This window comes from Callithrix jacchus, chromosome 3, assembly GCF_049354715.1.
Source record: "Callithrix jacchus isolate 240 chromosome 3, calJac240_pri, whole genome shotgun sequence".
In the NCBI taxonomy this organism is placed as follows: domain Eukaryota; kingdom Metazoa; phylum Chordata; class Mammalia; order Primates; family Cebidae; genus Callithrix; species Callithrix jacchus.
Window position 1 is genome coordinate 13,729,727 of NC_133504.1, and position 26,220 is coordinate 13,755,946.

The window sequence follows — 26,220 nt, forward strand, 5'->3', positions numbered from 1 at the left end:
TCATCCTGAGAAGAATCCATCAGAGAGTAGGATCCCTGTCCTAGCATCTCAGTAAGGGTGACCTTAGCCACAGAAAGACATAGCACAAGATAATGCGTCCAAAGGGCAGGGCCTTGTGCTGTATCTCCCCTCTACCCTCAGAGAAAACCAGAGTGTGTGGCCCTCAACAAATGTTCACTACAATAATTACAGTAATAAAGAAAAAGGCAAAGAAAGATTTCCTGAGTGAGGGAAGGTAGGCACGTTGTCTATACGACCAGGCCAACAAGTTTGAGATGAAGTGAGTAGGAGAGAGGCTATGGCAGAGTTAGGATGGGGTGGGGAGGGGAAGGGTGAGGAAGGGTCACCGCTTTTTAACATTTGATCTCTCTTTTCATCTTTCTGTCCCTTTGTTTCTCAGTTCTTTTTCTTCTCTACCTTTTCTTCTATTTCAATGTCCGTTGTCTGCTTCTTCTACTGTATCTCATTCCTTCTCTTTATTGATCGTTCCACCTCTAGTCACCAGTACCTACTAACTCCATTCTCTCTAACTCACTATTAATTATAATTTGGTCCTGTGTCTTAAAGCAAAGTGGCAATAAATCATTTTTAATGGGCACATTCTGTCACTTTCAGAAGATTTCAATAGAGATATATGAAAGCATCAAGCAAGGCCTATCATCAGTAGAAGAGAGAAATATAAAATTCTTTAGCCCAATATATTAATATTTATAACTCTTCCTAGGATGAAAAGGCAGTGAGAGACAGAATGAAGAGATCTCCAATCATAACCAACTTGCAAAAGCCCCAGCTTCTACACGGTATCAACACATTTGAAGAACCCTGTGGAAGGGACAAAGCTTCCCTTTTTATAGATACAATATTTTAGTTAATTGCTAAATTGTAGTAATTCCATTGTGCTTCTCTGAACCATACCAAAATAAGGATAGCATTGTGAATGAAGTAAGACTTCTCCAAGGTGGAAGTCTGAACATGGGCTTTGCCTTTATAACAGCTCACTGAATTGATTCAACAAGTTTAGAGAATTTGATTATCGTTCCCATTCTGGAAAGATTCAACATCTTTGAAAAGTTTTACTGAAATATAAGATATATAGAGAAACATCTACCCATTATAAGTACACAGACAGATGACTTTTCATCAATCATGGATCTAATTCCCAGAACAAGAAACAAATCATTATCAGCATCCTATAAGTAGTTCTCCTCCCCACTTCCGTTACAATACACCCAAGCCCAAGGATAACCCCTAACCTAACTTCAAACATTGTGGCTTACTTTTGCCTGGTTTTATATTTCATACAGTATTTAATATTATTTTTATTATTCATTTTACTATTGATGTTTAATCTTTTTAAATGTATTTTATGTGAGCAAATTATCTTAGAAGTAACAGGAATGGAATGGAAAACATCTCTGAATGAATAATTCACAGACAAACTTACCAATGATATATTTAACTTTTTTTTTTGAGAGTCTCACTCTGTCACCCAGGTTGGAGTGCAGTGGTGCCATCACAGGGCCCCCTGCAGCCTTGACCTCCCCAGCTGAAGTGATCTTCCCACCTCAGCCTCCCACATAGCTGGGACTAAAGGTATATGCTACTACACCTGGCTAATTTTTGCATTTTTTGTAGAGACAGGGTTTCACCATATTGCTCAGGCTGTTCTTGCTCACACTCTTGGGCTTAAACAATCTGCCCATATCAGCCTTCCAAAGTGCTGGGATTAAAGGCATGAGTCACCCATTCCCAGCTGACATATCTAACTTTGATATATTTGAAACAATTCTATCAGGGATTATACTGCAAAGATAGAAAATAGTTGCAATATGTAATCCCAAAGAATCTAATAAACTAAGGGAACAAGATTCCACTTATCAATCATGTTAATTTATAAACATACATACACAAACTTAAATGTTTAAGTTGTAATTCTATGGAATTAAAATTAAGTAATATTTACTTTAAATATTTACAAGGTATTTGTAATACAAATACCGTTCTACTTGTATACAAATAAAGTTCTTCTGTTGTTTTCCAGAAAACTACTACAAAAGAAAAGGTCAGAGGAAACTTCAGTTTAATAACAGATTATGAGGAAAACATCCTAGGGAATTTGGAGGATCCAGTTGCTTGATTCAATGTCTAAAAAAACCTAATGTAGTCCCAGGCTGTGGTAACAGAAATATAACGCCCAGGAAGAATAATCCTCATGTGCTCAGAAACCATTGTTCCCCATCTGGCATGTCATACGTTCTTCTTGTTGTACCTTAAAAGAGGCATTTATAAATTAGGGTATCTAGAGGAGACCAATCAGTTTCTTCAAATGGTGTCATAAGGGTTTTCTGTAATGAAAAGTTGAGAAACCATATTTAGGGCTAGATAGTAGAGTCAGGGGACATGACAGCAGTCTTCAAATATTTCAAGAATTGTCATGTGAACAGTGGAATACATTTAATCTAAGCTTTTCTTGAGTATAACCTTGCAAAAATTAAGCAATAAAAAATACTTTTATACATATATAGAAAATCCTACCTCATAATTATAGCTGTCCAACATTAGAACTGGCTGACTCAGAATAACAATTTCCTATTAGGACAGAACTGAACCTTCAAGAAAATAATTTCCTCTAAATTTAAGGAAGTTCTATCTAACAATTATAATCTTCAACAATAGAATTTGCTGACTAAGAAAGACAATGAGTTACATGGTTACCAAATATCCACAAAGAGGAAAGCCTTTAGGAATGTTCCTATCTACATGGGACAGTAAAATAGATTACAGAACTCTAAGGTCTCCTTAATTTTTTTTAATCTTTTAAATTATACTTTAATCAAATATTCTGGGATACACGTGCAGAATGTAGAACGTTGAGGTTTGTTACATAGGCATATACGTGCCATGGCGGTTTGCTGCACCCATCAACCCATCATCTATATTAGGTATTTCTCCTAATGCTATCCCTCCCCTTGCCCAGCACCCCATGACAGGCCCCTGGTGTGGGATGTTACCCTGCCTGTGTCCATGTGTTCAACTCCCACTTGTGAGTGAGAACATGTGGTGTTTGGTTTTCTGTTCCTATGTTAGTTTGCTGAGAATGATGGTTTCCAGCTTCATCCATGTCCCGCAATGGACATGAACTCATCCTTTTTATGGCTGCATGGTATTCCATGGTGTATATGTGCCACATTTTCTTCATCCAGTCTATCTTTGATGGGCATTTGGCTTGGTTCCAAGTTTTTGCTATTGTGAATAGTGTTGCAATAAATATACGTGTGCATGTGTCTTTATAGTAGAATAATTTATAATTTTGGGGGCACATATCCAGTAATGGGATTGATGGGTCAAATGGTATTTCTGGTTCTAGATCCTTGAAGAGTCACCACACTGTCTTCCACAATTGCTGAACTAATTAACACTCCCACCAACAGTGGAAAAGCATTCCTATGTCTCCACATCCTCTCCAACATCTGTTGTTTCCTGACTTTTTAATGATCACCATTCTTACTGGCATGAGGTAGTATCTCATTGTGGTTTTGATTTGCTAAATAGGAACAGCTCTGGTCTGCAGTCCCCGCGAGATCAACGTAGAAGGCGGGTGATTGCTGCATTTCCAACTGAAGTACCTGGCTCATCTCCTTGGGACTGGGTAAACAGTGGTGCACCCATGGAAGGTGAGCCGAAGCAGTGTGGAGCATCACCTCACCCAGGAAGTACAAGGGGTCAGGGAACTCCCTCTGCTAGCCAAGGGAAGCCATGAGGGACTGTGCCATCATGAACAGTGCATTCTGGCTCAGATACTACATTTTTCCCACAGTCTTCACAGCACACAGACCAGAGGGTTCCCTTGGGTGCCTACAACACCAGGACCCTGGGTTTCAAGCACAAAACTGGGTGGCTGTTTGGGCCAACACTGAACTAGCTGCAGGAGTCTCTTTCATACCCCAGTGGTGCCTGAAATGCCAGCAAGACAAAACTGTTCACTCCCCTGGAAATGGTGCTGAAGCCTGGGAGCCAAGCATCTAGCTCAGCGGATCCCATCCCCACAGAGCGCAGCAAGCTAAGACCCACTAGCTTGAAATTCTTCCTGCCAGCACAGCAGTCTGAAGTCAACCTGAGATGCTTGAGGTTGCTGGGGAGAGGGGTGTCTGGCATTACTGAGGCTTGAATAGGTAGTTTTCCCCTCACAGTGTAAACAAATCTGCCAGGCAGTTCAGACTGGATGGAGCCCACCACATCTGGCAAAGTTGCTGTAGCAGATGGCCTCTCTAGATTAGATCTCTGGGAAGGGCATCTCTGAAAGAAAGGCAGCAGCCCCAGTCAGAGGCTTATAGATAAAACTTGCATCTCCCTGGAACAGAGCACCTGGTGGAAGCGGCAGCTGTGGGGCCACCTTCAGCAGACTTAAATGTTCCTGCCTACTGGCTCTAAAGAGAGCAGTGAATCTCCCAGCACAGAGCTCGAGCTCTGCTAAGGGACAGACTGTCTCCTCAAGTGCCTGACTGGCAGACATCTCCCAGCAGAGATCGACAGACATCTCATATAGGAGAGCTCCGGCTGGCATTTGGTGGGTCCCCTTCTGGGATGAAGCTTCCGGCAATTTTTGCTGTTCTGCAGCCTCTGCTGGTGATACCCAGGCAAACAGGGTCTGGAGTGGATCTCCGGCAAACTCCAGCAGACCTGCAGCAGAGGGGCCTGCCTGTTAGAAAGAAAACTAACAAATAGAAAGGAATAGCATCATCAACAAAAAGGATGTTCACACAAAAACCCCATCCGAAGGTCACCAACGTCAAACACCAAAGTTAGATAAATCCATAAAGATGAGAAAGAAACAGCACAAAAAGGCTGAAAATTCCAGAGACCAGAATGACTCTTTGCCTCCAAAGGATCACAACTCCTCACCAGCGAGGGAACAAAACTGGCTGGGGAATTAGTTTGACAAATTGACAGAGGTAGACTTTTTAAAAAAATTTTAAGAAATATTATTTTTGACATATAATTGTATACATTTATGGGTCCTTGAATTTAATTTTCAATAGTTCTATATTTTGTAGTTATTAAGTATGTTTTATTACTATGTTTCTTTTTTAAATATTGGTATTATTATGCCAATTTTTCAGTAAGTTTCAAACCTTGGGTAAAATCTGTATTCATGAATAACTATAAACCTATTGAAACATTCTGTATTATCAACTAGTGAATTGCCCAAGTATTATATACCTCTTGTATTCATCAGAATGATCTAACTCCACCCAAATCTTATCTTGAATTGTAGTGCCCATAATCTTTATATGTTATGGGCAGGACCCAGTGAGAAGTAATTGAATCATGGGGGTGAGTTTTTCCCATGCTGTTCTCATGATAGTGAATAAGTCTCATGAGATCTGATGGTTTTATAAAGGGCTGTTCCCCTGCACACACTCTCTTGCCTGTAACCATGGAGTATGTATCTTTGTTCCACCTTTGCTTTATGCCATGATTGTGAGGCCTCCCTCAACCTGTGGACTGTGAGTCTGTTAAACCTCTTTTTCTTTGTGAATTATCCAATCTCGGGTATTTCTTCATAGCTGTATGAAAACTGACTATAACACACCTTGTTTCGCCATGTTGCTATCTGGCAAAGATAATAACTGTTTATAGATGTGGCTACGAAGCACAGCTTTCTTGCAGTGATTTCTCTGCAGCCTTAAGGAACCCTGTACAGCACATATGACACAAGAGTGCAAACTATAGCTGAGGCTGGAATGTAAGATACTAAAACGCTGAAATTGGTATAGATTAACTCATGTTTAGTCAGTGCTCTAATGAGAGTTCTTCATTATTGATTTATTGTTATTCAGTGATTAGAAATAAATGTTTCCTGAGATATCACAGAGTCTATGTACTAATTTCTTTTTTTTTTTTTTTTAATTACTGCCAGGCAGTCACCAACTGAGTTAACTGGCCACTGACTATGCACTAATTTCATGCTAAAATATACAAATCTAAAAAAAAAAATGCCTTTGATCTGCCTAGCAAGAGGATGAAGCTGAACACACACACACACACACACACACACACACACACGTCTTCATTTATTGCTATAGAAACCAGGAAAATAAATCAATTTTCATGTTATAATGCAATTCTTTTTTTGCCATGTACATTTTATTACCTTGTTTATCTCTTAGGAAAAAGAAAATAAAAATAAAAATTCTTCTGAAAGATGTCTGTTTTTATTTCAAATATTCCATTTTTGTGAGCAACAGACTAAAAGATACGGTCATGAGTAGCACTACCCTGTTATAACAGTGAAATAGTCAATACACTGAGATGTTTTCTATAAATGACCTTAAAAGAAAGTTGACTGTTATATGTCAACTTTTTATGCTTTCAAAATCATTTTCTGCATGCTTACAACATTTGCCTGTTTCTCCATCCATTTCCTCACTCATGTTTTCTCTCTACTCCCTCCTGCTTCTCCAGAGAGCTGTTTCTCTCTTTTAATACTAATTTTCAAAGAACTGCCTTCAAACATACCTGTCCTGATAGACACTCATGAAGCCATGCCCTTGGATAACGGATCAGACAGTCTCTATATTTAACAAACATGGATGGCGCACTCCCATGTGTCAAGAAGGAGTCTAGGTACAGGGAATTAGTGGGTGAACAAGCTGACGTTCCAGCCCTCAAAGATAGCAGAGCTAAAGGCCAGACTGAAAACCAAATAGAAGATCAAAACAGAGCTCCTCATAAATATAGGCAGCTTTGCCATCTTTATTATTGCATTTACCCCAAGCATTTAAACACAATTAGTCCCAAATGTGCTACCGAAACACCAGGGGTTCGGTCTGGGTCCTGCTGCTCACCACAGAGAAAGCCAATTGCTGAGACAGCAGTTATTGCCAAGGAAGAAGGCTTCCAGCTGGTGCCACAGCCAAGGAGATGGGAAATCTGTCTCAAATCCATCTCTCTGATTAAAATTAGGGGTTTTATAGCAGGGAAGAATTGTAACTATGTGTGCGAAAACAGGAACTCAGGAGGAGTAAGGAACAATCATGATGAATGAGGGGCCTGATGTCTCATTGTCTAGATGTGATAATCTGGTGAGTTTCAGTTCTTCCATACTTTTTGAGGGACCTGGCATCTCATTGTCTGGACCTAGTGAGTTTTAAGCTTTAAGACCAGAAGGGTCAATTTCTATATTTATTATAACAAAAATAAAGACAAAAACTCACAACCTGTCTATGGGACTTAGGTTAACTTCAAATGGAGAAATATTTAATATTGGTTTCCAAATGCCTATCAGAAGACTGACTCATCAAAGATTCTCAGTGGAGGCTTATTCAAATATAGGTTCTTGGGACCTCTATCAGGAAATTCAGATCTCAAGTTTGAAGTAAATCCCAGGGAATCTCTATTTTTCAAAGCTCCCCATGTGATTCTGCTACATAATCAAGTTTTGGAAATCCTGTGTTAGAACAAATAGTGAGGTAGCCTTTGCTTATATATAAATAAATATAAACACACACAAAGAAAAACATAGACAATGGGGAACATTTTAATGAAGCTGGTGAGAAAGTATCAGTGTATTCCTATGAACCAAAATATCAGAGATAATATGTCTAATGCTAAAAATAAAAATGTGTGAGTTATTTGTGGGTGTGGGGAAAATATTGTTTCTTAACATGAAATGGGACAGCATCCAACTTATTTTGTAGTAATGTGAATGGCAGATTGGGAATAGTGGACCAGCTGAGATACTGACTATAATCAATTATCACTAAGGTAACAGTTAATGGGTAAACAGTGTAAAGAAAACAGATTTTGGAAGCTGATTCAAAGTAGATGAAATTAAATATACTTAATCAATAACTTGTATACAAAACTCAAAAAATAGCAATTATTAAAGGACAATTAATCTTGCCCAAGAATCGGGAGGCTCATCTAGTAAGGAAAATACCCTGAATAAAATGGACCGAAATAGATCTATAAGAAAAACAAGAAGTAATCAAATTTGAGAAAGAGGCATTTGGGAGAGCTAAAAAGATTATAAAATGAAGTTAAGGAAGTGATAAATAAATCAATATACATCAGCTCAGGCAAGGAAAGGGAGATTGTGCAAGAGTTTAAAGTACATGCTAAGGCATTTTTGAGATACCAGAGGAACTGACGTGAAAATTTATTGAGCAAAAAGATGGAATGTATCTCATACATAACCACATAGCTAAGTGCCCTGGCTTATTCCCAGAGCTGAATATGGGAATTTAACTAGCAAAGTGGGATTTGGAAGAGGATCATTTAAATTCTATTGTATGTCCAGATCCCAGGCCCTGGGAATAGAGTATCCAGCCACAAAGAAAGGAATTGCAAATACTATATACAAACCAGCTGATGGTGCAGAACTAGAATGCATCAGACAAAGTAGAGATGCAATAAAATTCAGCAACACATAAACTACTGAGCTAGAAGAGTCCATACAGTTATAATAAATCTGTAAAAACATGCAGTTAGTGCTTAGGTTGAATCAGTAGAGCTATCTGATATCACATAAGGCTGGTACATGAAAAAAATGTGAATAATGGGTATGGGGGAAGAAATGTGAACATAAATTCATCAGAAATTAGAAACACAGAGTAAAAAAAAAAAAGGCATAATTTAGCAAATTCAAAGCAGACAAGTAATTTAGGGTTTAGTGAAAAATCCAGTTGCAGTTTTTGGCATCATTCTTGAAGCAGAACATAATATTCCAGAACACATCGAATGTTCTTTAAGTATAAGAACACAGATTAACATTGCAAGCAGGTGTGAGAATTAAGTTTAGCTCTGGCAAATTACGGACAGTTTGGGTCATCTCATTAGGGGACTGGTCACATTCCATTGCGTGACATCTGACACTAACTGTTTTTAAACACAGGCCTTCTTCTTCTATTATTAATTTCTACCTAAGGGCAAATGCCAAGAGAACTTACTTTAGTTTCGACCTCCTGCTGCCATTTCAACTGTCAGGAACAGCAGGAGTCAAAAATGAAAGGCATCACCTTAAAGAAAGGCTGTGCCACAGTGTCATTTTAAAAACTGACAGCTTTGTGCAGTCCCAAATCTTAAGGAAAAGGGATTGTCACTTGTGCCTCCTATTGCCATTTTGACAAAGGAAGACATTCTCCCACATCCAAAGGCAACAGTAATTTTAAAATGGCAAGTAGAAACATATTTGCAAGCAGCAAGTGGGAACTTCTTTACACCAATAACTGTAAGCTAGCGTAGGAAAGGGAATATTCAAAGTCTATTCATTCATTAAAAAAACAACTGAATTTTAATATCTTTCCATTAGTGTAGTAAAAAGAGGCTAACTTAGTTAATTTTTCTAAAAACTGAAGAGAAACTATATTAGCTTTGCATTTTGTAAAAAAAAAAGTTAAGAAAAGATAGCACTGAAAGATTTGAGATGCTGAAATGAAGACAGTGGACAGCTATTTCAAGACTTATCATTAAAATCCAGAATATGTATTTCAAGATTTTATTTTCAAACATCAAGATTCAGTGTTAAGAAAGGGCCAAAAGGATCCTGAAGTCATTTATTTCCTCAGCGTTCAGTTGCTATTAAAGAGGCAGAAAAGTATAAGAAGAATGATAATGAACCATAAATGTTGGAGCCATAAATGTTGTGGAATAAGTCTACCAATTTCAAGAAAAACCAGGATATATATGCATCCTTTTTCCTTTCAGGTAACTGTACCCACAAGATATAAGCATTCCAAAGAAATATGAATTATCATAATTGCTAATGTAATTTGTAATAAAAGATATATGAAGTTTAATATTGTCCTCTCCATATGAGAATGTCTAGTACTTTTTATATGCAAATATCTTGAACAAAATCTTTCGGTACTATGAATGGTTGCATTGCTTTGTCATTCTACTGTGGGGATGGCATTTGGGAGACAGAGGGATAAGGCAGAAGAAGAGATGTTAATTTAAGAAAACATCTCCTTGTGCTGTTATTTTCCACTAGCAAATGTAGACAAACCCATTTCAAAATACCACAACAGGAGTGCAGGCACAGGCAAAAAAAAAAAAAAAAATTATATTCTCCAGTAAAATGTAAGATAGGTCCAGTTTGACTGAATCAAGGAAGCCTCATCATCCCTCCCAAATGTCCTATGGATTGAGATTATCAGAGGAAGATCACAATTCACAACTGTTACAACAAATCAGGATACCTAAAGGAATAAAAGTCATTCTCTCTCATAAGTACTGTATATTCTATTCTGCATCTGAACTGTAATTGCAGCAATTTATCTCCAGATCATCTTTAAGCAAACGATTTCTTTTACTGAGCCAGTGTGAGGGTCTGCTTTGAAAGAATGAGTTGGGAGCTTGCTGAGTAATTCAAATAGCTGTCTGTGATGGTCAGAGGGGTGTATGGTGTTACCTGGGTACAATTGACTGGGTACACTTCTTCATCTCTTCTCCAACCCGAGGAACCTCTACTCAATCATGTTCATTCAGAGCAGCCAGTAATTCATGATTAAAGGGTTATTTTTCTGTCTCTGCATTAGGATACAGGCATCAGTTCTCATCTCATGACCCTTGGATGCTCCACAATTACATCCTTCCTGTTTTGTCCCCTGTAGATCCAATCAAAGGTTAGGAATTAAATTTCATACAGCATACAGGCTATGTTCTGCTCCTTTCCTATTTCCATGTCTATGCATAGTTTATTCCTGACTTTTTTTATATGAAACATTAGCCACTCTTTTCATAGCAGCTGCCTTAACAGTGTTAATCAAGCCTCAATTAAATGGTAAATTAACTTCCCTTTGTCAGGATTATTTGAAAGTTTGAAATATACAAACTATATACAGAGTATTCATGTAAACACATACTTCATATATACATTCCTTTGGAGGGAGAAATCAAAAACACATGTCTTCTAAGAATCTACCACTACTAGTGATACAACTTTGGAAAAACAAGTTAATAGCTCTCATCCTAATGTGAGGATAAGAAGCCAAACTTCAGAGAATGGAAAAAGTAAGTGATATAAAGTACTTGACACTTAGCACATGAATGGTTACTTTAACTAATATGCCTTCGCTTAAAATATAAGAATATTCCTATTCCTAGGAATATGAAGAAAAATAAGTTACACCTAAGGACAGTAGATCTGTGCATATGAGCTATTGCTACAAAAACTCAATAGAAATGAAGGTTGATTAATTTTTGTTTAATTCATTTTTGCATCAAATACCTGGCTGAGTGGATCAGGTATTATATACCCGTTCACATTCATCTGAGACGGAAGTAGATCAGACTGCCAAAGGCCCAACCCCCTTGTGCCTGCCCTGAGGCCCTAAGATTTGGGTTGCCCTCATACCTGCCCGGATATCAGGTTTTGGCTCTTCTAAGAGTGAGGAGTCAATGAAGAAGTCAGCCTGTGTCATATCTGTGTCTGCTTCATTGTCTCCTCCTCCCTTATGACTCGCCTGCTTTGCAGACTGCCCCAGCTTGGCCTTCAACTGCATGTAGTCTTCGGCTTTTGAGAAATTTCGCAGCCTTGATCTTCTACTGCTTTTCACTTCTAATTTCTTGACGCACCTCGGTTTCATATTCTCTTTGCAACCCAGCCCTAAGTCTAATTCTCAACTTCAAGCGTGGATCTCTGTGTCCAGCTTTCCAGGTCAGCAGCTGCCCATGGATCAGTCTGACAGCTATAGAGTATGCTCAGTGTAAGTTGACAGTTTAACAAGCGGGAGTGGGCATCTTTGTGTCATTATTCCTAAAAGATTTAAATATAGATTACATGGGAGTGTGATCAGGTTTTTCAATGAGGGAAACCTGTGCATTATACGCCTCCAATTTGACAAGCCACAATCAATTTTGTGTTCCCTGTTGGCAACTGGCTACACCCATTCTCTACTTTGGAGCTTCTAACAGAAAGTTTTCATTACATATTTTTTTGCTCCTGCTACTAATGCAGCAAATTAGTCTTTACTTCTTGCAGTTCTTTCTGTAAAGAAACATACAATATTGCTTTTTATGTTCTAATTTTTGTATTTAGATTATCTAGAATGTGTGACAAATCAAACGTTTCTCAGTGCTTCTAATGCCTCCACTCTCTGGAAATTGTATTGTTAATGTTGATCAAGAATAATGTAATTATCTGTTTTACTCCTTGCTCTCCTGCAGGTCAAGCCAGGCCATAAGGTTAAACAAACACAAGGATCAAATAGGTAATCAGTGCTACAGGATACATGGCACAATTTTCAGGAGCCCCAGAGGCTGGATGATGTCAATCTCAGACAACTCATCCCTAGGATAAAACAAATCTATCCAACAAAAATTTTAGGCAAGCACATGTTCATATGCTACATGGCCACTGAAACCAAAGACCAGATTAGAATCAGGAAAGGTAGGTTAAGTCCAAGAAATGTCGGACAGCAGAGTGCATATAGAGCTAAATGTTGTTTCCCAGGGTATTAAAAGGCAGCTTCTGAGGACTCGCTGCTAGCAAAACTCAATGCTGGGGCAAAGGGTGCTTTCCAGTGTTTTTAGCTAAGAGCAGGGACTCATCTCCCAGCCTACTGGTAGAAGCAAAAGTGAACACCTAAGTAGAGTGGGGAATCAGAGATGGAAAATAATGGCAGATCCTGATATGACCACTGAAGATGCTGAAGAACTTTAACAACCAATTCTATAATAAAACCTTTCTTTCCTTACTTTGGAAGACATCCTTCTGTCCCTTTTACTCTTCCATCTCTGTTTCCTTTGAGAGTTCTTTTTTTCCCCAACTCCAAATTTAAATAAGAACTTGGATCAGTCTCTTTCCCTTCCTCTCCTTATCTCTATCTATCCACACACATATATGCATGTGTTTAAATATGTGTATAGGTATATTTATTATATAATATGTATGTTTGTATATATGCATGTAAATATCCTATTCACATATATACACACATACAAACATGTGTGTATACTGTATATATAATATATATATAGTATGCATTTGCATAGACACATATTTTGGATATACATACACTGTAATATGTGTACACTGTGTGTGGTTCTGGGTCTGTGTGTGTATACTCTCATCTTTAAATATCTTATCTCCTCATCGCTAAAACTAAGACATGCTTATGTAGATAAATTGAGAGATAGAGTAATTTTGCCACAATCTTCCCAGTGATACAGGCACAGTCCAGTATCACAGCAACCGAAGAGACAAATCTAATATATGATAGCCTACCTTGCATCAAATTGGATGTATCAGCTACTAAACTCATCTACAAAATTAACTTAGGTTTAAATAACAGAGAGTGGGTGCAGGAACATTTAATGGATCCTATGAGTGAGAATCTTAGGACTGCACAGAGATGGGTAAATGATGCCATCTGCATCACCTCTTGCCTTCCCTGGGCTCTGTTTTTGCTGACTCCCTCCTTTCTCAATCAGTTCTCATCTCATGGCCCTTGGATGTTCCACAGTCACATCCTTCTAGGTTATACCAGTGGGAAGAGAATGTTTTTTTCCCTATAGATCCAATTAAAGGCTAGAAATTAAATTTCATTTTCTTCTTTGGGTTTAAAGTGCCTCCTCAAATCAAAGCCAGTATTGTAGCCTGAGGTATAAAATATTGACTATCCAGGCCTAAGACACAGAGTGGGAGAGGGGTCGTTCCCCAAAGGGACTGAAATGCCATTTCTACAAGTGAAAAATAAATATTGGGCAAATAAATCAGATAGCTAAAATAATTCTTTCTCTTATTGTCTATGGAATAATACAGCCTTTTTTTCTTTCTTGGACTACCTTTTCTGAAACACACCCTCTGTTAATTACTTATTTTAACACATCATTATTTTCTTCATATAATTTACAATATTTGTAATTGTTTTGTTTTTCACTTGTTCATTTTCTGTCTAACATACTACAAGTAAGCTCTATGAGGGCCAGACCCTTGCCAGACTTTTTTCTTTTTTAAAATCTCAAATGACTAGCATCATCCCCGGCAAATTTTATAAAGCTCAATAAATATCTTTTCTTTAAAAAAAAATCAAAGAATTCTTCCTATTCACGAGCATGGAATGATTTTCCATTTGTTTGTGTCCTCTCTTATTTCCTTGAGCAGTGGTTTGTAGTTCTCCTTGAAGAGGTCCTTTATATACCTTGTTAGTTGTATTCCTAGGTATTTTATACTATTTGTAGCAATTGTGAATGGGAGTTCACTCATGATCTTGTCTGTTTGTCTGTTATTGGTGTATAGGAATGCTTGTGATTTTTGCACATGGATATTGTATCCTGAGACTTTGCTGAAGTTGCTTATCAGCTTACGGAGATTTTGGGCTGAGACAATGGGGTTTTCTCAATATACAATCATGTCATCTGCAGAAACAATTTGACTTCCTCTCTTCCTATTTGAATACACTTTCTTTCTTTCTCTTGCCTGATTGCCCCGGCCAGAATTTCCAATACTATGTTGAATAGGAGTGGTGAGAGACGGCATCCTTGTCTTGTGTCAGTTCTCAAAGGGAATGTTTCCAGCATTTGCCCATTCAGTATGATACTGGCTGTGTGTTTGTCATAAATAGCTCTTACTATTTTGACATACATTCCATCAATGCCTAGTTTATTGAGTGTTTTTAGCATGAAGGAGTGCTGAATTTTATTGAAGGCCTTTTTTGCAACTATTGAGATAATCATGTGATTTTTGTCATTGGTTCTGTTTAATGTAAAGGATTATGTTTATTGATTTCTGTATGTTGAACCAGCCTTGCATCCCAGGGATTAAGCTGACTTGATCGTGGCGGATAAGCTTTTTGATGTGCTGCTAGATTTGGTTTGCCAGTATTTTATTGAGGATGTTCACATTGATGTTCATCAGGGATACGGGTCTGAAATTTTACTTTTTTGTTGTGTCTCTGCCAGGTTTTGGTATCAGGATGATACTGGCCTCATAAAATGAGTTAGGGAGGAGTCTCTCTTTTTCTTTTGTTTGAAATCATTTCAGAAGGAATGTACCAGCTCCTCTTTGTACCTCGGGTAGAATTCAACTGTGAATCCGTCTGGTACCGGGCTCTTTTTGGTTGGTAGGCTATTAATTACTGCCTCAATTTCAGAACCTGTTATTGGTCTATTCAAGGATTTGACTTCTTCCCGGTTTAGTCTTGGGAGGGTGTATGTGTCCAGGAATTTATGCATTTCTTCTAGATTTTCTAGTTTATTTGTGTCGCAGTGTTTATAGTATTCTCTGATGGTAGTTTGTGTTTCTATGGGATCAGTGGTGATACCTCTTTACCATTTTTTGTTGTGTCTATTTGATTCTTCTCTCTCTGTTCTTTATTAGTCTGGCTAGTGGTCTGTCTACTTTGTTAATATTTTCAAAAAAACAATTCCTGGAATCATTGATTTTTTGAAGGGTTTTTCGTGTCTCTAGCTCCTTCACTTCTGCTCTGATCTTAGTTATTTCTTGTCTTCCGCTAGCTTTTGATTTTGTTTGCTTTTTCTTCTCTAATTCTTTTAATTGTGACAACAGGGTGTTCATTTTAGATCTTTCCTGCTTTCTGCTGTGGTCATTTAGTGCTACAAATTTCCCTCTAAACACTACTTTGTCTGTGTCTCAGAGATTCTGGCACACTGCATGTTTATTCTCATTAGTTTCAAAGAACTTATTTATGTCCACCATAATTTCTTTATGTACCTAGTAGTCGTTCAGGAGCAGATTATTCAGTATCCATGTAGTTGTGCGATTTTGAGTTAGTTTCTTAATCCTGAGTTCTAATTTGATTACACTGTGGTCTGAGAGAATGTTAGTATGATTTCTGTACTTTTGCATTTGCTGAGGAGTGTTTTACTTCAAATTATGTGGTCAATTTTTAGAATAAGTGCAACGTGGTACTGAGAAGAACGTATATTCTGTTGATTTGGGGTGGAGAGTTCTGTAGATGTCTATTAGGTCTGCTTGGAATATCATGAAAATGGCCATACTGCCCAAAGTAGTTTATGAATTCAATGCTATCCCCATCAAGCTACCATTAACTTTCTATACAGAATTAGAGAAAACTACTTTAATTGTAATAGGGAACCAAAAAAGAGCCCATATAGCCAAGACAATCCTAAGCAAAAAGAACAAAGGTAAAGGTACCACACTACCCAACACAAACTATACTACAAGGCTACAGTAACCAAAACAACATGCTATGGTTCCAAAACAGATATATAGACCAATGGAACAGAACAGAGGCCTCAGAAATAATTCCACACATCTACGGTCATCTGATCTTTGACCAACCTGACAAAACAAGCAATGGGGAAAGGATTTCCTATTTAATAAATGGTGTTGGGAAAACTGGCTGGCCATATGCAGAAAACTGAAACTGGTCCCCTTACTTAAACCTTATATAAAAATCAACTCAAGATGGATTAAAAACTTAAACATAAGACTTAACACCATAAAAACCCTAGAAGAAAACCTAGGCAATACCGTTTAGGATATAAACCTGGGCAAAGACTTCATGACTAAAACAACAAAAGCAATGGCAACAAAAGCCAAAATTAAAAAGTGGGATCTAATTAAACTAAAGAGCTTCTGCATAGCAAAAGAAACTGTTATTGGAGTGAACACCCTACCTACAGAATGGGAGAAAATTTTTGTAATCTATCCATCTGACAAAGGGCTAATATCCAGAATCTACCAGGAACTTAAACAAATTTACAAGAAAAAGGAAAACAACCCTATTAAAAAGTAGGTGAAAGATATGAACAGACACTTCTCAAAAGAAGACATTTATGCAGCCAACAAACATACGAAGAAAAGCTCATCATCGCTGGCTGTTAGAGTTACACAAATCAAAACCACAATGAGTTACTGTGTCACGTCAGTTAGAATGCAATCGTTAAGAAGTCAGGAAACAACCAGATGCTGGAGAGGATGTGGAGAAGTAGAAACGCTTTTACACTGCTGATGGGAGTGTAAATTAGTTCAACCATTGTGGAAGACAGGGTGGCGATTCCTCAAGGATCTAAAACCAGAGATACCATTTGACCCAGCAATCCCATTACTGGGCATATACCCAAAGGATTATAAATCATTCTACTATAAAGACACATGCACATGTATGTTCACTGCAGCACAGTTCACAGTAGCAAGACTTGGAACCAACCCAAATGCCCATCAATGACAGACTTATTAAAGAAAATGTGGCACATATACACCATGGAATACAATGTAGCCATAAAAAAGGATGTTTTGGCTAGGCATGGTAGCTCACATCTGTAATCCCAGCACTTTGGGAGGCCAAGGTAGGCAGATCACAAGGTCAGGGGTTCAAGACCAGACTAGCTAACATAGTGAAACCCCATCTCTACCAAAAAATATAAAAATTAGCTGGGCATGGTGGCTCATGCCTGTAATCTCAGCTACTTGAGAGGCTGAGGTATGAGAATTGCTTGAGCTGGGACCCAGGAAGCAGAGGCTGCAGTGAGCCGAGATTGCGCCATGCACTCCAGCCTGGGCTACAGAGTGAGACTCTTTCTCAAACAAAGGAAAGAAAAGGATGAGTTCATGTCTTTTGCAGGGACATGGATGAAGCTGGAAACCCTCATTTTCAGCAAACTAACACAGGAACAGAAAACCAAACACCACGTTCTCACTCGTAAGTGGGATTTGAACAATGAGAACACATGGACACAGGGAGGGGAACATCACACACCAGGGCCTGTCAGGGTTGGGGGCTGACAAAGGGATAGCATTAGGAGAAATACTTAATGTAGATGATGGGTTGATGGGTGCAGCATACCACCATGGCACGTATATACCTATGTAACAAACCTGCATGCTCTGCACAAGTACTTCAGAACTTAAAGTACAATAATAAAAAAAAATCAAAGAATTGTACACATTGTTGTATGACAAATGTCTATAAATACTTTTTTAAATGTCAGAAAAGATCAATGTTGTCAACTTCTAGGTGATTTTTTTTTCCTGTTTCCAAGATGTCTAGGCGCACTGAGCTTACCCACAGTTTTCTATTTGTTTCTCTTCTTAAGCAATACCACATTTTAACATTTGTTTTAAAATTGTTTGTTTTTTGTTTTTATGAGACAGAGTCTCATTCTGTCACCCAGGCTGGAGTGCAATGGCAGGATCCCGGCTCACTGCAACCTCTGCTTCCTGGGTCCCAGTTCAAGCAATTCTCGTACCTCAGCCTCCCAAGTAGCTAGGGTTACAGGCATGAGCCACCATGTCCAGATAATTTTCGTATTTTTAGTAGAGACAGGGTTTCAACATCTTGTCCAGGCTGGTCTCGAACTCCTGACCTTGTGATCCACCCGCCTTGGCCTCCCACAGTGCCAGGTGAGCCACCACGCCTGGCCTGTTTTAAGATTGCAAAAGCTATGCAATGTATGTGACTGCAATGAGGCAGGTACGTGCATACTAGGAGAAGGTTTTGCATTGTCCAGGCCAAAGATATAAACAGCTTGAATTTGGTGAGGCCAGAGGAACTGGAGAGAAGCGATTCCATCAACAGCTCCACTGCATTTTATCTAATGCCTTTATTACTCTACAAAATTCAAAGTGTCTAATTAAAAAAAAAATCTCAGCTATACAATTTGCTTTATTTGTTCATATCCCATCTTGACATTATATTCCATGTGTGGTTTTTATAAACACATAACACGTACAGCTTGAACATAAAGTAGAGGATGTCACAAAACATAAAATCACAAGCTTTACAAAGGAACAGTATGAAAGGGCATGCGCTTTGGCATTAGGAAAACTGGCTTGAGTTCCATGTTCCTGAGCAAGCCACTGGATTTGCTTCTCACGCTAACTAGTAAGAAAGGAACACTGAGTGTCTCTCGTGTCATCAGAGTGCCTCTCAAATATTCTCTTTTCCGTTTGTTTATGTTTACCCTTTATGAATTTCTGAAAACTGTTCCTTCTCAATGTATGCTTAAGCAGCTCTTTCCTTTCACACACACACACACACACACACACACATACATATGCGAATATATATATTTTTTGAGACAGAGTCTTGCTCTGTCACCCAGCTAGAGTGCAGTGGTACGATCTCGGCTCACTACAACCCCCGTCTTCAGGGTTTAGGCGATTCTCCTGCCTCAGCCTCCCAAGTAGCTGGGACTACAGGCACATGCCACCACCCCATCTAATTTTTTGTATTTTTAGTAGAGATGGGATTTCACTGTGTTAGCCAGGATGGTCTCAATCTTCTGACCTTGTAATCTACCCACCTCAGCCTCCCAAAGTGCTGAGATTGCAGGCGTGAGCTACCTTGCCCGGCCTCACACTTATATTAGTTTTTTCCCTTATTCTGTCTGAATTGCCTCAATATATCCACTTCTTATGTTACCATGGCTGCTCATATGAAGGGCTGCCTTAGATGTAAATCCTTACCAACACTTTCACATTGTGAGATGGTTCTCAGTGACTTAATCCGGACCAACAATGAGTTATTTGGGAAGAACGCCATAGCCTGAAATGTCCTCTCTCAATGTTAGTATCAGACTGACAGTGCTTACAGACTGAGAAACGAAGTCCATTTTTTTAAAATAAGCAAATAAGTATAACATACATTTTATTATTTTTCTTGACTTTTGAGCTCAGAACAGCCAGTGTTGGAATTTAAAGAAAAGAATTTAAAAATTGATACCAATGGGCTAGGGGAGGTCCCCAAACACCTGTGGGACCCCAGCCCTGGCCACTGTCCAAGCTCTTGGCATTGTTGCAAGAAGGAATTCAAGGCCACGTGAGAAAATAGTGAAAGTACTGAGATTTATTGCAAAGTGAAAGTACACACTCAAGAAAGGGGAGTGTGAACTCCAGAGTTCGCTCCCACGGGGGTTTGGGGCTTCTATCTTTATGGGTTTCTTTAATCAGGGGTGGAATCATCCTGGAAAAAGGTGGACATTTCTTGCAAGTATTGTGCCATTCACTTTTACACCAAATATGTGTGTTCCTGGAACAGTCCTGGTGCTGCAGGGTGTGTGATTTGTATTCTAATGGGCATACAATGGCGTCCTCGGAGAAAGCTAGGTCAAATCCAGCACTAAGATGGGTCCAGTCAGCCTTGGGCAGCTTGGTCTTATCAGTCCCTAGCTTATGATGCTATTTCAACTGTATCCTTTTTGCTAGTCATGTGAAACTGCTGCCTGGAATTTCCTATTCTGCAACCACTCTGTATTATTCCTGTCTCAAAGGTGTCTTTCCAAGTCTTCTTACAAAAGGAGCTCTTCAGTCACTGACCTCAGCGAAGTCACTGATATTTACTGAATGACACAGTTTTAAGTCTCTGCACACAGATTCTATGAATGCAAGTTTCACTTAAAAACATATTAAGAACCTATAATACACCATGCTTGAAAAGGGACAGAGACACAAGGGAAAAAAAAGTGATTTGAGGGCAGTCAAATTAGGTAACAACGTGATCATAATGTTAAGACTAATGAAACACTTCCCACATCTGCTTCACTTGTGCATGTTCTTATATAATTAGTTATTCATTTTATTCAATATATTGAATAAAAACTATTGAGCAAAGCATATCAGATAGAATTGAGCTGACAGTAGAAGATAAGAACATACAGAAGGTGGAAACCTTCTGGGGCAGGAAAATTGTAAGCCCAGGTCTTAGGAAGAACCTTCCCTTGTTGAACAGGAAGAGCAAGAATGAGCAAAATGCCTCCAGCAGATTTGAACTTGAGTCATAGTAAACAAACAGCGTGATGGGGGCTGGGAGAGTTAAGAAAAGTAAAAGGAGCCCAGAAGATTGAAAACAGTCTAAGATAAAGAGGGAGTCCAGAGGAGAAGGCATAGACAAGTTTTAGAAATTGAAGGTCTTCATGAGAAGGGAATGGGAAGTTAGAGACACAGGCAGCATTGTGGGCGGATTGGTAGGTACTGAGTAGAGAATGGGAAAAGGACAAAGAGGTTCGAGACCTCTCCACAGCCTAAGCAATGCCACATGATGTTTATGTTCAAAGGATAGTCATTCTGGTCTGGCAACGTGAATTTAAAAGTGTATAGAGTCCGGGAAACTGAACAACTGGGAAAAGACTGAAAATCAGGGAAACCGATGATGAAAAAGTAAAGATCCAGAAGAAGTGCAGATTGTACCCCAAGTGATGCAATTATGGGATAAAGTAGAAACTGGTGAATTCATTCTCTGAAGACTGACTTTGAAACTTGTTAAAAAAAGAACATTCTCCAAATCAAAACCAATATGAGATATCATTTCACTCCACTAGAATGGTTATTTTTTAAAAGTCAAAAAATAACAGATGCTGGCAAGGTTACAGAGAAAAGAGAATGCTTATCCAGTGCTGATGGGCTTGTAAATTAGTTCTAACTTGTGGAAAGCAGTGCAGCAATTCCTTAAATAACTAAAAACAGAACTATTGTGTGACCCAGCAATCCCATTACTAGGTATGTACCCAAGGAAATGTAACTGTTTCCACCATAAAGATACATGCACGTGTTATGTTCACCGAGGCACTATTCACAGTAGCAGAGGCATAGGATCAAACTACATGACCATCAATGGTAGGTTGGATAGAGAAAATGTGGTACATATACACCAGGGAATATTATGCAGCCATTAAAAAAGAACAACATCATGTCCTTTGCAGGAACGTGGATGGAGCTGGAGGACAGTATCTTTAGCTGACTAAGTACAGAAAACCAAATACTGTGAGTTCTCTCACTTATAAGCAGGAGCTAAATGGTGAGAACACATGGAGACATAGAAGGGAACAATAGACACTGGGGCCTACCTGAGGGTGGAGGATGGGAGAAGGTATGGAGTTTCGTTCTTGTTACCCAGGCTGGAGTGCAACGGCGCAATCTCGGCTCACCCCAACCTCCGCCTCCTGGGTTCAAGCAATTCTCCTGACTCAGCCTCCCGAGTAGCTGTAGCTGGGGCTACAGGCTGCGCCACCATGCCCACCTAATTTTTGCGTTTTTAGTAGAGACGGGGTTTCACCATGTTGACCAAGATAGTCTCGATCTCTTGACCTGGTGATCCACCCGCCTCAGCCTCCCAAAGTGCTGGCATGAGCCAAGGTGCCCGGCCATAAAATAAAAATATTTAAAGAGCATTCTCACACATGTTTTATAGAAGTTTTGTTGTTGTTGTTGTTGTTGTGTTGTGTTTTGTTTTGAGACGGAGTCTCGCTCTGTCACCAGGCTGGAGTGCAGTGGCGTCATCTTGGCTCAAAGCAACCACCAGCTCCCGGAGTCAAGTGATTCTTGTGCCTCAGTCTCCCAAGTAGCTGGGACTACAGACACGTGCCACCATACCCATATAAATTGCATTTTAAAGCAAAAAACTCAAAGGATAGAGATTTTTGCAAAGATAGTCAAATGACATCAAGCCAGGGATATTCAGAAAGCAGTGCAGCCCTTTCACTCCTAAGAGATACTCTTAGGTTATAGTAGTGGTTTTCAGTTCGCTCAGAAGGAAGGCGTACTGGAAATGAAAGCCAAGGCAAGAACTCTCTGCATGTTTTATTCCCTAGACTTGTCATAATTACCTCTTACGGTTGTGAAACTACATTGATAAACCAAATTACCCAAATCACAACTTCCAGGGTATAAGTACAGTCTCCTGTATGCTCTCAATGCTGTATTACTGCATTACCCAAAGGTTATGTAATAATGAGTAGGCAGCCTGCATGCACAGTCACATCCTAATTACATTTTGATGACCATCATGTAAAAATGGATCATCATTTATCTTCTGCTCCACATGGCCTGGGGGAACTAAGCACTGCAGGCCTAGCTGAGGTCTATCACCACAGGCTTAAGGAAACGGAAAGGCCTGGAGGGATATTCTGGGGTCATATGAGCTGTGATGAAATTGGATCCTAGCAATAAAGAATTCTAACAGAGCTCTGGTCAGAGAATGTAAGGGAGTCATTAGCTCTTGAGCTGTGTTAGATTACAAACTAGTTTTATAGTACCATAAGTAAGTAGAGAGCTATCATAGGTAACGTAGACAAGATTTGTAAAAAGAATCTTACATGTTCATGTATTTATTTATTCATTACTGTTACATTTGAATCTCCAACTCCACCTGATTCATCATTTTTATCAGTATTTTTAAAAGAAGACAAATTCTATGATCATGTGAAATGGGACCAGTTTAAAAACTTCCCTGAACAAAAGTCAAAATGCAACAAACAGGCTGAATGCGGTGGGTCATGCCTGTAATCCTAGTACTTTGGGAGGCCGAGGTGGGCAGATCATGAGGTCAGGAGATCGAGACCATCCTGAACAATGGGGTGAAACCCTGTCTCTACTAAAATACAAAACATTGGCTAGGTGTAGTGGCATGCACCTGTAATCCCAGCTACTTGGGAGACTGAGGCAGTGAATAACTTGAACCTGGGAGATGGAGGTTGCAATGAACCAAGATCATGCCACTGTACACCAGCCAGGGCGACAGAGCAAGTCTCAAAAAAAAAAAAAAAAAAAAAAAAGCAAAAAACAAAACAAAATCCTAGAGGCTAAGATAATGAATGTAATAAAACAGAATATTTGGTTGGGATAGAAATGACTCATCAGCACTAAATGCATGATTTACGTTTTGCACAGGCAACAGCCCTTTCTAAAGAGTTTCCCTTCCACAGTCCTGGCTGCAGGTACGTTGTGCATGGTACAATGTACCAGCTTGCCTCGGAGGATTTGAAAGTGGGCATCTGATCCAAAGACCCCATTTACAGATTGTTCAATGAGTTATAGAGGGTAAAAGAAAAATAACAGAATCAAATTGTAGCTCTTTCTTGGGAATTTAAACTGCTATATAAAAAAATAGCATAATAATTTTCAAGAGCTGAAATTGAAGGAATGCTAGAGGAGTGGCAAAAGAAATTGTGTTTTTTTTTTTTTTTTTTTTTAATTTTTTATTGGATTATAGGTTTTGGGGTACATGAGCAGAGCATGCGAGACAGTCAAGCAGATTTACAGGAAAAAAACAAACAAGCCCATTCAAAAGTGGGCAAAGGATATGAACAGATACTTTACGAAATTGTGTTTTTTTAAATAAAAAAAGATGAAACTGGAAAACAGAAAAAATGATTAAGAGTGTAAAAGAAATGTACACTGAGAACTAAAGGCAGTGGCAAAATGGTAATATCACCAGTAAATCGAGCTCTTTCCCTGTTCTGTATTGGTCACAAAGAAAGAACACCCATTTGGACCAAAGGGCAAGCAGGTTTTATTTCTGGCCAGAAGTCGAGGAGGAAGCGCATGCTCTAAAGACCCCTTCTCCCCAGGCAATAGAAAGCATGAGGTTTTTAAAAACTGAGTGTTGGGGACAGAGAGGAATGTTAGCATGTGTAAGGTAGGACTCCAAATGTTCAAGCTTCATTCATAAACATGCGTCTTCACACAACCCACATACATAAAATGGTGGAGATTCTCTCCTTGGGGTGGAAATTTTGCGCTATAATGATACAGTCATGAACTAAAGGCAACTAGGGATCCTCTGTTCCAGTTTGGGGGTCTGATTTCCCTCTAATACCTACCTGGTCAGGGGTCACAAAGTTCTGGTGCCATACCAGCCCACCTGGTTTCTTTAGGTGTGCATATAAATAAGGCACTAAAGAAAGGCAGTAATAAAAAGAACTTCCCCAGCTATTTCATCAGGTGAAAGTGCCCTGGCAAAAGTGAATGAGTAACAGGCTGAAGTGGAGAAGAGATCTTCGATTTGCAGCATTTGACAGCTGATAATTTCTGTGGAGTAAATGCTGCCAGCCTGACCAAATTAAAACTGCCAATGTGAAGTCACTGAATGCTCAGTTCAGAAGAAATGCTACAGCTGCAGCCACCACACCAGTGCAAAAGGCATGTCCAGGAATTGCTGCTGCTCAGCTCCATGGACTCGCTTGGATCTGTTTCCAGGCTCTATGAGGCTTGATTTTACTGTTGTCACTACATTCAGATGGCAGTAAACTTGCCATTAATTATTAAGGATAATCAAAACTTAACCTAAGTGAATTTATGTTCATAGTAATTTTTAAAACTCAATTTAAAAAATGGAAGTTCAAGATGCAAAAGAGATTTTTTTGGTAGCACAGGCTAAAAATGCTATAGATAGGAGCCTTCTATGTTTGTTGAAGCATAACCTGGGAGAACTCCATTACCCACTTCCTTTGCTTATGTTTTCAGCATTAGTGGATACAATGATGACATAAGAAAAAAGTTGTCTTTGGCTCTACTCCTGCTCCAAAGGCATTGCAGTAACAAAACTCTTCGTGTTTTCTCCCTTCCATGAAGAACTGGAAATTGGACCCATTGATTCTATTTAGTGGCCCGCTCCATTGCAGCTTCTTGAGTTCATTTTCACTGTAATCCAGTGGTTTTTGGAGTTTTTCTCCGTTGTCCAGGCTGTAGTACAGTGGCGCAATCTCAGCTCACTCTTGCCTCAACCTCCTGAGTAGCTGGTTACAGGTGCACGCCACCACACCCAGGTAATTTTTGTATTTTTAGTAGAGATGGGCTTTCATCGTGTTGGCCAGGAAGGTCTCCATCTCCTGACTTCATGATCTGCCTGCCTCAGCCTCCGAAAGTGCTGGGATTATAGGCATGAGCCATGGCACCTGGCCATCCAGTGGTTTGTGGTTTTCAAAGTGTCATACCCAGACCAGCAGCATCACCTGGGAACTTTCTGAACCACAGATTCCCTACTGCAGACCTACTGAATCAAAACTCTGTGGGTGGAGCCCAATAATTTTTTGTTTGAATGAGCCCTCCAGGAGATTCAAATGCATGCTAATTTGAGGACGACTTCTATAATACTTTGTGGCCTTAAATGTCCAACTTTAGCATTACTCTTCCCTAGGGTGGTGTGCACAGAATCAAAGAGAAATTTCTTCCCATTTCAGATGACCTGACAGTTAATTCACAATGTCAGTGCCAGGTGACCCTTCCATTTTCTACATAATAGCAGAGACAGGATCATGGCAGATGGGAGGCAGGACTAGATTGCATTTCCAGACAAGCAGCATCTGGAGGCTTGCACCGTGAATTTTAGCTCCAGATGGACTGCAAGAACAAACCAGCAAACCTGAGAGGACCCACAGACACTCTAAAGGAAGCAGACTGCTCCTGCAGGACCCAAGAGACACCCCAAATACTGTGAGTGACCAGACTGTGCAGGTCGGAAAGGGAGACCCACCTCTCCCTAACACATACCCTCAATGGAGAAGCTGAAGGTC

General features: G+C 39.3%; 1 long non-coding RNA gene across 1 annotated transcript in view; it reads right to left on the minus strand.

Moving 5' to 3' along the window:
* Positions 1-10,478: 10,478 nt before the first annotated feature.
* Positions 10,479-26,220, minus strand: part of LOC118152141 (uncharacterized) — an 83,598-nt gene continuing 67,856 nt past the window's right edge. Inside the window, exon 5 of the long non-coding RNA XR_004740510.3 lies at positions 10,479-10,610. This is a non-coding gene — a long non-coding RNA (uncharacterized LOC118152141). The remainder of the gene's footprint in view (positions 10,611-26,220) is intronic.